Source organism: Passer domesticus, chromosome 19 (assembly GCF_036417665.1).
Source record: "Passer domesticus isolate bPasDom1 chromosome 19, bPasDom1.hap1, whole genome shotgun sequence".
NCBI lineage: Eukaryota > Metazoa > Chordata > Aves > Passeriformes > Passeridae > Passer > Passer domesticus.
This window is the reverse complement of record NC_087492.1, coordinates 9,757,432-9,771,318: the sequence shown is the minus strand read 5'-3', so window position 1 is coordinate 9,771,318 and position 13,887 is coordinate 9,757,432. Positions and strand designations below refer to the sequence as shown.

At 52.3% G+C, this 13,887-nt stretch overlaps 1 protein-coding gene across 1 annotated transcript in view; it reads left to right on the top strand.

Annotated features, from left to right (window-relative positions):
- The window catches only part of STX1A (syntaxin 1A), a 72,653-nt gene that overhangs the window by 41,197 nt on the left and 17,569 nt on the right, over window positions 1-13,887 (top strand). The window lies entirely within an intron of this gene.

The window sequence follows — 13,887 nt, the reverse complement described above, 5'->3', positions numbered from 1 at the left end:
CTGTGTATGGGCAGCACCCACGTGCAGCAATCAGGCAGAATCTCTGGACCTCCCCTGGGTTAAATCCTGCTTTCCAGCCACTCTTGCACTTGATTTTCTGCTGGTACATCCCTGTCAATGTGGAAGCCCTGTGGGGGACTCAGGGTTGTGTTAGGGCTGGGGTTGCAGACCCCATCTGCCTGCTCTGCCTGTCCTCAGCATGGTGCTGCATTGACCTTGGGGAGGCTCAGTCTGCCTGACTCCTGCTCAGCTTTGATTTTTTGCAAGTTAAAAAAATGCCTTTGATCCCCACACATCCCATCCTGCCATTGGCTGCAGCCTTCCTGGAACCTCCTCCCAGTGTGTGAGCAGGTACAAGGTTCTGGAATTGTATTTGACTGTTAGAATTTTGTTATCCCCAAGAACCAGCTGAGACTTGTCCTTCTCCAGTGTGTCTGTAATTGACTTTAGCCTGGATTTGTAATTAATCAAGTGTGCCTTTAGGTCAGATATGTGGAGCCAGCACAGCTCTCCTGTGCCACCCCTCCAGCTGGTGGGGGGTTTTCCTCAGTCTGTAAGCTCTCAATGAAAGCACTGAGTGGAACTTGCCCCAGGATTGACCCCCACAATGGGACTCACACATCATTTTGTTCCTATCCCACCCTGGCTCTTTAATCATCTGCTCCCTCTGTGCAGCTTGGTAGCATGGTTGAGATATACCCACAAGTGCCTGGCTGCTACATCCTGCCATAAAACCTGATGATAAAACCAGAAAGTGTGCACAAAGCACATTTTCCTGTGTGCTTTTCCTTCCCTGCACACCTTGCTTTGAGGCATTGCAGATGTGGGAAAGGATAACTTGCAAAAAGGAGGTTGGGGAAAGCCTCTCTCTCTTGGGGGATGGTGAGGAGGACCAGGATACACTGGGTGTGGGGTACAGAATACCCTGGATATAGCCAGATACAGTTGGAAGATACCCCAGGGCAAGATTTCCCCAAAGATTTCCCCAGAGAATATAAATCTTGTTCTCTAAAGGGTAGAATCACCACCCTGCAGAGTGAAGGATGTCCCTTCCTGCAAACTGGGGAGGAGGAGGGGGAGCTGCTGTGATTGTTGGGGATGCTGATGTCTGGGGGTTGGAATCATGGATTCATTATTGTTGGAAAACCAAACTTCCAAGATCATTAAGTTCTACCATTCCCCCAGCACTGCCAAGGCCCATCACTAACCCATGTCCCCAAGTGCCACATCCACATGTGTGTTAAACCCATCCAGGGATAACGGCTCCATCACTGTCCTGGGCAGCTGTGCCAGGGCTTGACAGGCCTTTTAGGAACAAATATTCCCCAATATCCACCCTAAATCTCCCCTGGCACAGCTTAAGGCCATTTCCTCTTGTCTTGTCCTTGTTTCCTGGGAGCAGAGCCTGACCCTCACCTGGCTCCACGCTCCTGTCAGGGAGTTGTGGAAAGCAAGAAGGTCCCTCCTGAGCCTCCTTTTCTCCAGTCTGAGCCCCCCAGCTCCCTCAGCCCCTCCTGGTGCTCCAGACCCTTCCCCAGCTCTTTGATGTCTTTCTGGTTATGAAGTGCCTAAAACTGAACCCAGGATTGGAGGGAATGGGAAAGGCAAACCCTGGCAAAGGAAGGAATCTGGAGAATGAATTAGCAGAGAGCGAATTCCAGAGTGTGAAGATGGAGCCATAATTAAAGGAGACAGACAGCAAGGGGATCCAACATAAGAGGGGGAGGAGGGCTCGGGGGGAGCTGCAGGGATGTGAGGCCAGGAGAGAGTGGGAGAGTAGGGGCCGAGGGGGAAGCATGGGGAACACCAGGAGACAGCACACAAAAATATTGCCTGTGAGAGAGTTTGACAGGGTGAGTGAGTCCTTGGCAGTTGTTCTGTGCAGTGCCAGACCCACATCCATCCTGTTCCCTCCACTCCCATCCAGCCCAAGCACACCCCTGCATTGTTCTGCAGGAATTTGTAGCATCTCTGTTATTTTCTGTTCATTCCAGTTGTGTGGTTTCATCTTTCTTGTTAAAGATGTGTTGGGGTTTTCTCCCTCCTCCCTCCCTCTGTCAGAGGTCACCTGCCCTGCCAGGAGCAAGGACACTGGGGGAAACTGGGCTGGGGAAGCGGGCAGAAAGCAAGGTTGGGTGGTGCACTGGCTGTTGGGATTCCCTTTCCCTCCTCCTTGGACGGAGATTTCCCCTGCAGTGAATTCCTGAGCGCTGGGAGAGGCGCTGGTGACACAGCAGTGACGCTGCCGCTGACGCCGGGCTGGGAGGAGTGGGAGCTGCAGCCAGCGTGCCAGGGAGCACGTCTGCACTGCCGGGCACTGCCAGGGCTGTGCTGGGCGTGCTGGGCACTGCCGGGCACTGCCAGGGCTGTGCTGGGCGTGCTGGGCACTGCCAGGGCTGTGCTGGGCGTGCTGGGCACTGCCAGGGCTGTGCTGGGCACTGCCGGGCACTGCCAGGGCTGTGCTGGGCGTGCTGGGCACTGCCAGGGCTGTGCTGGGCACTGCCGGGCACTGCCAGGGCTGTGCTGGGCGTGCTGGGCACTGCCAGGGCTGTGCTGGGCACTGCCGGGCACTGCCAGGGCTGTGCTGGGCGTGCTGGGCACTGCCAGGGCTGTGCTGGGCACTGCCGGGCACTGCCAGGGCTGTGCTGGGCACTGCCGGGCACTGCCAGGGCTGTGCTGGGCATGCTGGGCACTGCTGGGCATGCCAGGCTTGCTGGGCACTGCTGGGCTCTGCCAGGGCTGCAGTGGGCAGCACAGTGGGCAGCTCCCACACACCTCCAGAGCACTGGAAGCTCACATGGCACACAGCTCCTGTGGCACACAGCTCCCATGGCACACAGTTCTCATGGCACACAGCTCCCCCAGCACATTACTGCCATGGCACACAGCTCCCATGGCACACAGTTCCCATGGCACACAGCTCCTACAGCACATTACTGCCACGGCACACAGTTCCCACACAGCTCCCAAGGCAGGCAGCTCCCACCCCACACAGCTCCTCCAGCACACAGCACCCAAAACGTGCAGCTCCTGCAGCTCCCACAGCACATGGCTTCTGCAGCTCCCATGGCACACAGCCCCCATGGCATGTGATTCCCATGGCACACAGCTTCCCTGGCACACATTTCCCATGGCACACAGCTCCTCTGGCACACAGCTCCCACAGCACACATTTCCCATGGCACACAGCCCCCATGGCATGTGATTCCCATGGCACACAGCCCCCAGGCAGCACCTGGAGGGTGCAGGCTCTGTGCACGGGGAGGTTCTGGGCAGAGCTGTGTGCTGGGGGTCTGCTCAGAGGCTGCCACTTGTTCAGTCTGCGGGGGGAGGGAGGTGCCCAGGCTGTGGCAGGGGTGTTCCTTTGCTCCAGAGCTGCATCAGGAGTGGGTTGTTTCTGATTTTGGTGAATTAACAAAGATGGAGGCAGTGAGTCAGCCTTGGGATGGGGCTCATGGAAGAGGCCCAGCACGTGTAACTCACATGCAGGCTCAGAGCTGGCTCACTCCTGTGTTTGGAGCTGGGGATGGATGGATCGAGCCCTGCCTTGCTGCTGCTGTTGTCTGCAGAAATTTTTGGGCTGGACATAAGGAGGAAATGTTGTACCATGAGGGTGGTGAGGCCCTGACACAGATTGCCCAGAGCAGTTGTGGCTGCCCCGTCCTTGGAAATGCTCAGGGCCAGGTTGGATGGGGCTTGGAGCAGCCTGGGCTAGGGGAGGTGTCCCTGCCATGGCGGGGGATTGCAATGAGATGAGCTTTCAGGTCCCTTCCAACCCAAACCACCCTGCAAGAGCATGGCTGTATGAAAAGATCCTTGAACAAGTGCCCAGCACTGTGGGGTGGACTTTTCTCCTTTTTGACCTTTCCCTGAGAATGAGCCATTTGGATCTCAAATTCACAGGGGAACCTGTGGGTTATACCTTCCTTCCAACTTGGAATTTTGGGCTGTCCCGTTTCCTTGAATTAGTGGAGTCTGAAGAAGCTGCCAGACAACCACTATGCAGGGATGATGGCTGCAGCTGACTGCAGGTGACAGTGGCTGCAGGATGTCCTTAAAGCCCTTCCTAGCTACTGTGACCTGCCTGTGTGTTGTCCTCGCCGCGACCTGACAGTTTGAATTAAATAACACAGTTCCCTGCATTTAGTTAGTGTTTAAAAACATAAATAATGCTCATTTTTGTTTTGGTTTGGTTTGGGGTTTTGTTTGTTTGTTTGTTTTGGGTTTTTTTTTTGTTTTGTGGGGGTTTCTTTTTTGTTTTTTTTTTGGTTGGTTTTTTTGGTTGGTTTTAGTTTTGGTGGTTTTTTTGTTGGGGTTTTTTTGTTTTGTTTTTGTTTGCTTTTGGGGTTTTTTTTGTTTGTTTTGTTTTTTGTTTTTTAAGGGAAAAAAAATCTGGATTTGGCATGTTCAGATGTCTGTGGGTGCATTTTGAGTCTTTATTTCACACTCACTGCTTTGGGTACCAACTGCAGCATCTCAAGGGCGCTCCCAGCTGAAGCTCTGGGAGGTAGGACTACTTCTGGTCAGTTTTTTCTGCCAGTGCTATAAAAAGTTTTCAGCCAGAGGTAATACTTGCTCTTTATCATGGAAATATGCAACTCTAAAAATAACCTTTCCACAATCCCCCAGCTGGCTCCTTTCTGCACAGAGCCCTGTGTCTCTGTCCAAGTGGGCTCACTGAGTGTCACCTTGTGCAGGGGTGAAGGACTTTCCTCCCTCCTCAGTCCCTCCTCAGTCCCTCCTTCTGCCCCATCCTTTGGGATGCTCAGTCGTGGGGCCCCTCATGGGCACAGACTCACATCTGGAACATTTTAATCCAGCATTTGGGCTCTGTCTGATTTTGGGAAGAGCTGTGCTGTGTCCTAGGAGCTGGGGAGGGATGGGTGAAGTGCCTCAGGATACTGCAGTACAGGAATAAAGTGCCAAAGGCATGAGAGCCTCATGGAGTTGAACTGGGTCAAAAAAAAGGTCCTGCTTCAGGGGTGGGGCAATCACCAGTGCCAGGATAGGCTGGGGATGGATGGATGGATGGATGGATGGATGGATGGATGGATGGATGGATGGATGGATGGATGGATGAGAGATGGATGGATGGATGGATGGATGGATGGATGGATGGATGGATGGATGGATGAGAGATGGATGGATGGATGGATGGATGGATGGATGGATGGATGGATGGATGGATGGATGAGAGATGGATGGATGAGAGATGGATGGATGAGAGATGGATGGATGATGGATGGATGGATGGATGGATGGATGGATGGATGGATGGATGGATGGAGGGATGGATGGATGATGGATGGATGGATGGATGGATGGATGGATGAATGGACAAATGATGGATGGATGGATGGATGGATGGATGGATGGATGGATGGATGGATGGATGATGGATGATGGATGGATGCATGATGGATGCATGATGGATGGATGCATGATGGATGATGGATGCAGAGAAGGACTGGAGGATTCTGGGCAGTGACAAATGGGACTTGACCTAGCCATGGGCACTGGCAGCACAAAAAGCCAAGTGTCTCCTGGGCTCGCCCTCAGCAGTGAGGGCAGCAGGGGAGCAGGGGATGTTCCCCCTCTGCTCTGCTCTCCTGAGACACCCTGGAGCTGCCTGCAGCTCCGGGGTCCCAGCACAGGACAAAGATGTTGAACTGAGGGTGGAATCAGGTTGGACATGGGGAGAAAATGTCAGACCCAGAGGGGCTGGCACAGGGTGCCCAGAGCAGCTGTGGTTGCCCCATCCAACCTGGAAGTGTTCAAGGCCAGATTGGACCAGACTTGGAGCAACCTGGTCCAGTGGAAGGTGTCACTGCCCACAGCAGGGGGTTGTGGTAGATGATCTTTGAAGGTCACTTCCAACCCAAACCACCCTGTGAGTCCATGATCCTGTGATTAAAGTTTGGGACAAAAAGGAATTATACTGCTCTAGACATCTCTGTTTATGAGACTACTTCAAACCCTACAGAATTACAATTGCTTGTCTGTGATCCCAAATTCAGCCTAGCTTGTGTTCCTCAGACCTGGAGGAAAGATTGTTTGGATGGAGTATGAAATGTCTTTGTCACAGCCTGGGAGAAGGACTCTTTGTGGGCAGGTCACATCAATCATCTGGATGGTCCTGCTTGTTCCTTGATATCAAGTGCTCACAGAATGAATTTAAAGCATTTTATCATCCCTGCACTCCTCAGTGTTTCTTACCACTTCTCTTTACCTCCTACTCCTGGAGTTTCACTTGCCATGGATTTCCATTTGCCTGTGCTCTACAATGCATGGTGAGGAGAATATTTTCCCACCCTCTCCCAGTGTCACAGAAACTGGAGCTGGGAGTCACAGGGTGCCAGAAAACCCACCAGCAGTGGCCTGAAGGACAAGCTGAAGTTTTCTTGAGATGCTGAAACAAGAGGAGAACCTCTCAACCATTTTGGTGCATTAGTAAAGGAAAGTGGGAGAATAATGCAGAAAGGACACAAACATAGGGAAACACTTCCCTTTTTTTGGGAAATACACGATGTATCTTATGCTGATTAAATTCCAACATTCCAGCAGTAAATCAGTTTGTTGCTAAACAGTTGATACCAAAAATAGGCACTGCTGGATTCAGTCTGCCTGAAGGTATTGATTGGGAAGTTTTCCAGGAGCTGAGTAAGATGGTGCCTTTGCCATTAGTGTTGATTTCCAATAATTTCTGGCATACCTAGTGGGCACTGGGAGTTTGGGAGGTAGAAGAGCATCGATTCTAAAGAGAGAGGGAATGAGCTGGGTAATTATTGACTGATTAAACTGACCTTGCTTCTGAGTAAAATAGTGGAGTATTCAAAGTGGGATTCGATTGGGAGAACTAAGGAAGACAAGACCCTTAGTGCAGTCAGTGTTGTAAAAATAGAGCTGAGGAGCTTTAGTTGGTACCTGTGCCCTCAGTGGCTGTGGGAGGGCTGGGGCAGCTTTGGTCCATGTGAGCTCCAACCCTGCATCTCAAGTGCCCTGTGTCCATCCTGGAGCTGCCAGGGGTTTGTGGGTGGCTCCAGGCAGAGTGGGAGCAGGCAGTGGAGGGGTTGGCTGCCCTGGAGCTAACAGGATGAATGGAAGGGCTTGGAGGAGAGCCCTAGGAAGACAGAAGAAGGGCATGGACCGGGAAGGAGTGTTTGCTCATCAGCCAGCTCATTGCTCCAGGAGAGCAACTTTGGGTGTGATGCTCAGGGCTGAGAAGCTCTGACAGATGGGCATGTTTGCAGCAGGTGGGAGCAGCCTTCCTCAGCCCTTTTCGTGCATGAATTTTGCTGTCTCAATTGGGTGCCCCTCCTGAGGGTGGGATGAATCCTGGGGGTGCAGACCCTGCCCTCACCCCCACAGCCCTCACTGGATCCTGTGCTTCCACCAGGGCTTCCATCAGAGCCATTGCCTGCTTTTCATTAAAAGGTCTCCCAAACTCCCCCTGCTCTGAGCTGGTGATCCTTGCTGTTTCCTGACAGCTCCGTGCCCTCCTGCTTTCCCAACAGCTGCTCCAGTGGAGCTGGAAAGGCAGTGTGGGATGTGGTGGGCTGAGGATGCTGGAGATGAGCTGTGGGTCAGGGTTTGCTGCTGAGTTTGAGGCAGGAGGCTCCACGAGGCCTCTGCAGGCAGGATGGGCAGATTTTGGGGAGCCATGTCATTAGAGGAGTTGGGTTCAAGCTCATGCCAGTGTACAGGCACTAATTGTGTCATTGATACATGGCTCTCCTTCATCCCTCACTGTTTACAAACTGGTGTTTCAGTGTTGATTGGGGAAAAAATGAGATCCAACTTTCTCTGGAAAAAGAGAAACCAGAGCAAGGCACTGCACCAGCTCTGCTCTGCCACCCTTGCTTGGGGTTGTCACCAAACCAAGGTCCTTTGGTGTGAGCACTGTGATTCCCTCATAAACACCCAGCAAGAAGGAGCTGTTGGTGCAGCAGTGTTGGTACCAGGGCAGGCACCATCCATCTGTGCTGGGCACTAATCCTGTGTCCAGTTCTGGGCCTCTCACTGTAACAAAGACATCGAGGGGCTGGAGTGTGTCCAGAGATGGGAATGGAGCTGGGGAAGGGTCTGGAGCACCAGGAGCAGCTGGGGGAGCTCAGTCTGGAGAAAAGGGGGCTCAGGGGGGCCCTTCTCACTCCCCCCAACTCCCTGACAGGAGGGGACAGCCAGGTGGGGTCAGGCTCAGCTCCCAGGGAACAAGGGACAGGACAAGAGGGAACAGCCTCAAGTTGTGCTAGGGGAGGTTTAGATTGGATATTAGGAAAAAATTCCTCGCTGAAAGAGTGGTTAAGTCTTGTCACAGGACTGTGGTGGAGTCACCAGCCCTGGAGGTGTTCAGTGAATAGCTGGATGTGTGGTGCTGTGGTTTAGTGGGCATGGTGGTCTTTGGTCAAAGGTTGGACTTGATGATCTTGAATGTCTTTCCCAATCCTGATGATTCAGTGACTCTGTGGTTAACACATAGCACATCCATCCGTCCATCCATCCATCCATCCATCCATCCATCCATCCATCCATCCTGAGATTGGCCTCCTGTGGGAATGTCCCAGCTCTGAGGCCAGCTTGGAGCAGCAGGAGCAGTCGGAGGAAGATGACCACAGAATGAGAACATCCTGAAGGTGCTCAGGACAGCTGTGTCAGCAGCAGGCTGTGGAGAGCCTGAGCTGGGCTTGGTACACGAGGATGCCCATGGCCACTCTGGTGTTACCAGCCCAGTTATTGGTGGAAAATCCCCAGTGTCCAGCCAGGGGCCCCAGAGCCCATCCTTCCCAGTGACTGGACTGGCCTGGCAGCCTGTGGGGATCATTCTGGGAGCCCAGAGTTTGGGAAACAGGATCCATCACCACTGGTATCAAATGCTGTTATATAAATGCAATTTCACTGGTGGTACCAGATTTTACTTCCCTATGACTACGTTATGGGAACTCATTTAAATGTCCCATCCCTGGAAGTATCCAAAAGCTGGCTGGACATGGTTTGGAGCAACCTAGCCTAGTTGAAAGTGTCCCTGCCCATGGCAGGGTGTTGGAATGATCTCCAAGGTGCCTTCCAACCCAAACCACCCTGTGATTCTAGGATTCTGTGATCTCACCTGCTTCCCTTTCAGTGATGTAAAAAGTCAAAAGCTACAATTTAATCTCTTCTGGATCACCCCAAAACACATCCAGGTGGATGAATGAGGGTTATTTCAGGGTGTACCTTTCATCCCAGGGGATCCCACAAGCTTTTCAGATCTTTCTGTGCATCATCTCTGTTCTGCTCCTGTGTAAAAACTGGGACATTTTGCACTGACCTTGAACCCTGGCCGTGTCTCTCCTTGCTGCACCTTGAACAGGATTTGTTCCTGGCATACAGGAAGTTAAAAATCCTGGGGTACTGCTCCTTCCTGACAGTACTGGTTGTCTCCTGTGCCCTGCTCCTGGCAGTGACAGGTGGATGGCCTTGCCACCTGTTTCTACAGCTTGGCAGGCAGCTGAAACTCCTTGTGTTGCTCCTGCAGGGATGGGACAGGCCTGGCTCTGCTTGGAGCAGGGGTGGAGCAGTTCTCTCCTGTTCCCCTCTGCCTGTTCTCTATTCTGTCATACCTGCTGCAAAGTGTTTTATTAGCCAGAGTTGAAAAAAAATCTAGACAATTAGGAAAGGGTTGAGTCAGCATCTGATGCTTTTGTTCTTGTTTCCCACAGCTTGAATCAATAAGTTGCAATGTGAAACTCTGAGCTCTGTTTCCAAGAATAGATGTCAGCCTTCGGGAACTGAAGGACTGCACAGAGGTCACTGATGTCCCAAATCTCTTTTGGCAAATGGGACTTCAGCTGGAAAGTCCTTTTGCACAGAGCTGCTCTCCATCATCCATCCATCCATCCATCCATCCATCCATCCATCCATCCATCCATCCATCCATCCATCATCCATCCATTCATCCATCATCCATCCATCCATCCATCCATCCATCCATCCATCCATCCCCCAGTCTGTGCTGGCACTGGGGATTGCCCTGACCTACATTCAGGACCTTTCTAGCCAATCTCATCTCTAGTTCTTTTAAAACAGATTTCATTTGTGTTGCTTTAAGGCCATGAAACACTATGGAAGATATTTCTTCCAAATCCCTAGAGTTCCTCAGAAGGATTCATTATTTTCTCCCAGAGATCAGATCCTTGTAGAGCTTTCAGGTCTGTGCTTCCTCTTTGCATTCACCTTTAAAAAATACCCAACATTCCATAAAATGAAAGTTCCTAGATAAAGAAGAAAGGTTGTTGTTTTTTTTTTTTTTTTCATTTTCTTCAAAGAACTGTTCCCAATTCTTTTTTTATTGAAAGAGCTAACTCTTTGCCAAAAAGATCCTTCCAGCTTTGCCAGGTAACTCAGCTGGGAATTAGCTTGGAATTGCACTTTTCTTGAGGATTTTGGTTGGTTGTTGTCAGTAAAGACTTGAAGGTTGCCGAGGTGAACTTTCTTAGTCCCAGCAAAGAGTCAAGGGCTGAGCACCTTGTAAGCAAAGTCACTGTCACCATGATGTCCAGAGAGGTAGAGTGACAGTACCTGTGAAGGGTGGAGGTCTGTGCCTGCCAGCACCTGCCTGCTCTCCTGCCTGCTCCTGTGTTCTCCTTCCTGTGTGCCTGTTCCTCCCTTCTGCTCCTGCCTGCTTGCTGTTGATCCTGTCTGCTCCTGCCTGTTCCTGCCTGCTCCTGCCTGCTCCTGCTTGTTCCTGCTTGTTCCTGTCTGCTCCTGCTTGTTCCTGCCTGCTCCTGCCTGCTTTTGCCTTCCTGTTCCTGCCTGCTCCTGCCTGTTCCTGCCTGTTCCTGCCTGCTCCTGCCTGCTCCTGCCTTTGCCTTCCTGTTGCTGCCTGCCTGCAGTGTCACCAGCCTGGGCTGTGTCTGCTCTCTGTCAGACAGCCCCAGGAGCTGTTGGCAGAGGGAGGAGGAAGAGTTTGTGCCCCTGCCTGCACCCCTGCCTGCTCCCTGCACTGCTGGGCTCCCTCCCAGGCAGGTCACAGCAGGCCCTGGGGCTTCTCAGGGGTGCAAGACTCAACCTTGGAGCCAAGACTCCTTCTCCCTCCTGGCGGAGAGTGGGCACACGTGGCCATGGGGATGGACATCTCTGCTCTGGCTGTGCTCAGTGCCAGTGGGAATGGAGAGGACATCCTGGGAGAGCTGTGGGATGTGGGGAGCTTGGCTCACGCTCTGAAACATCCCACCTGCCCCCAGTGCCACTGGCATGAAGGGATGCTGGCCATAGCCAGCAGTGTTGTGGTGCTGCAGCTTCCCGTGGCTGTGTGTCACTGGCTGTGAATGGTTAAATAATCTGGGTGAGTCACTTAAACAGACACTGTGCATGTGAAAATAATTGTCTGGGCAGCCTGTGCCTGCCAGGCCGCCAAGCAATCCTCACACGGCCTGTGACTCAAATCAAGCCAGAAGGAGTGTTCTTCATGCTGCTCAGTTGGAAATATTTTGAGGGAAGGCATCCAGCCCTGTTCCCTGTCCCCTCTTCCTTCAGTGTGGTCCTGTGGCCCTTGCTGGCTCCCTGAGGGGCCAGCACAGGCCTGTGCTCAGCATGGTCCTGTGTGTCCTCAGTGGCAGCTTCACAGAGTGTGACACAGCTCATAATGGACCTTAAAGACCATCTCATATCTCATCTCATCTCATCTCATATCTCATATCTCATCTCATCTCATCCCATCTCATCCTCCTGCCATGGGCAGGGACACCTTCCACTGTCCCAGGTTGGTCAAGCCTTGTCCAGCCTGGCCTTGAGCACTCCAGGGATGGGGCAGCCCCAGCTGCTCTGGGCACCCTGTGCCAGGGCCTGCCCACCCTCACAGGGAGAAATCTCTTCCCAACATCCCATCTATCCCTGCCTCTGGCAGTGGGAAGCCATTCCCTGTGACCTGTCCCTCCATCCCTTGTCCCCAGAGCCTTCTCCTGTCCAGGTGAGCACCCCCAGCTCTGCCAGCCTGGCTCCAGGGCAGAGGGGCTCCAGCCCTCAGAGCATCTCTGTGCCCTCCTCTGCACTTGCTGCAGCAGCTCCACATCCCTCCTGGGTTGGGGTCTCCAGAGGTGGAAGCAGCTCTGCAGCTGAGGTCTCAGAGCAGAATGGGGGGATCCCCCAGCCTGAATTGACAGGGAGAAGGGAAAGCACATGGCAGTGAGTGATGAGAAATTGTTCAGTAGAATTGAATTGAGGGTGGCTATGGGTGGGAAGGGACCTTGGCCAATCCCCTCCAGCAGGTCCAGTGCTCAGCCTTTCACCAGCCTTGTGCAGAATATTCATCCCACAGACATCCCACAGCCTCTGCATCTGCTGTTTGACCTCCGTCATGGATGTTTTTCTTCTTAATATCTAATTTGCATTTTCCTTGCCCCAGCTTGGTCCAGCACTGCTTGTTCTAGTCCTGTGCACCCCCAGGTTTCAGTAGGAAGCTGAATGTCACCTGCAAGGACCAGCAGGACACCTGGCCCCAGCTGCTCTCCACCCTGCTGCAGGGTGGTCTCAGACAGCAGTAGGGACCCCCTTGGCTTTCCTCTTTCCAGGTGAACAGTCCCAGCTCCCAGCCCATCCAATGTCCATGGCAGCCTCTTGTCTCCAGTACTCCTGGTCCTTGTCTGCTTACCCAGCCTGGATGGCTGCAGGGAGTCACTCAGCCCAGACTGGTTAATTTCTGTATTAATAAATAATTATTAATTCCTTGTTATTACAGTTATTAATTTCTTATTATAACAGTTTCTTATTTTATTACTTTCCTATTATTGCAAATTATTTCAAGAAATTTCTTCTCATTACCATTTCTTATTATTTCTTTATTTTTTATTATTACAAGGTTTTTTTTTAAGAAGGGGTAAAAAAAAAAAAATTTAGTCACTTAAATGAGAACTTAAACTGAAAATGTCCTATTCCTGCATTTGTGCCCCTTCTCCAGCAAATATCCTGGGGTGAAGGACTTCACAGATGTGTTCCTTCTCTCCTTTTCCCAATAGTGCTGAAGCTTGTAGCTCAGGGATAGGAATTTGTACAGCTGCCAGAATGAGAGGACCTTCCCCCAGAACATTCCCATCATCAAGATTTTCTAATTATGCCTGTGACTGGCAGCTGGCATCAGAACCATTGACATGAGTCAGTCAATATGCCTCAGCTCTATTAAACTAAGTTTTATTTAATTAAGTCTTGATCTCATCAAAATCAAGAGGGAGTGTTGGGCTGGCAGCAGGGAGAGCTGCACTGGCAGAGCACAGTTGGGTCCCAGGGAGCTGGGCCTGGGCTGTGCCCCTGCCCCAGGGGCTCTGGCAGTTCCTGAAGCACACACTGGTGAGGGGCACCTCTGCAAATCCTGCCTTCTTTCAGGGCATGCTGGTTGTGGGAGAGGAGCTGTATGTGATCACAGAGTCACAGGATGCTTTGTGTCTGAAGGGAATTTGAGAGGGTCCACCCCCTGCCATGGCAGGGACACCTTGGTTGCTCCAAGCCCCAGGCCTTGGGCACTTGCAGGGATGGGGCAGCCACAGCTGCTCTGGGCACCCTGTGCCAGGGCTCACCCCCCTCACGGTCTGACATTTCCTCCCCATGTCTGACCTGACCTCATCTCGTTCAGTTTAACACCTGTGTTGGGGCCCCAGAGCTGGAAGCAGCTGGAGGTCTCAGGAGTGTGAGGAGAGTCCAGCACAGAGCATGGGGTGTGGAAGTGCTCCCAGTCTGCACGTGAGAGTGTTCCCAGTCTGGGGGTGGGAGTGTTCCCAGTCTGGATTGGGGGAGTGTTCCCAGTCTGGACTGTGGGAGTGCTCCCAGCCTGGGGGTGGAAGTTTTCCCAGTCTGCATGTGGGAGTGCTCCCAGTCTGGGAATTGGGAGTGTTTTCAGTCAGGGGTTGGAAATTCTTC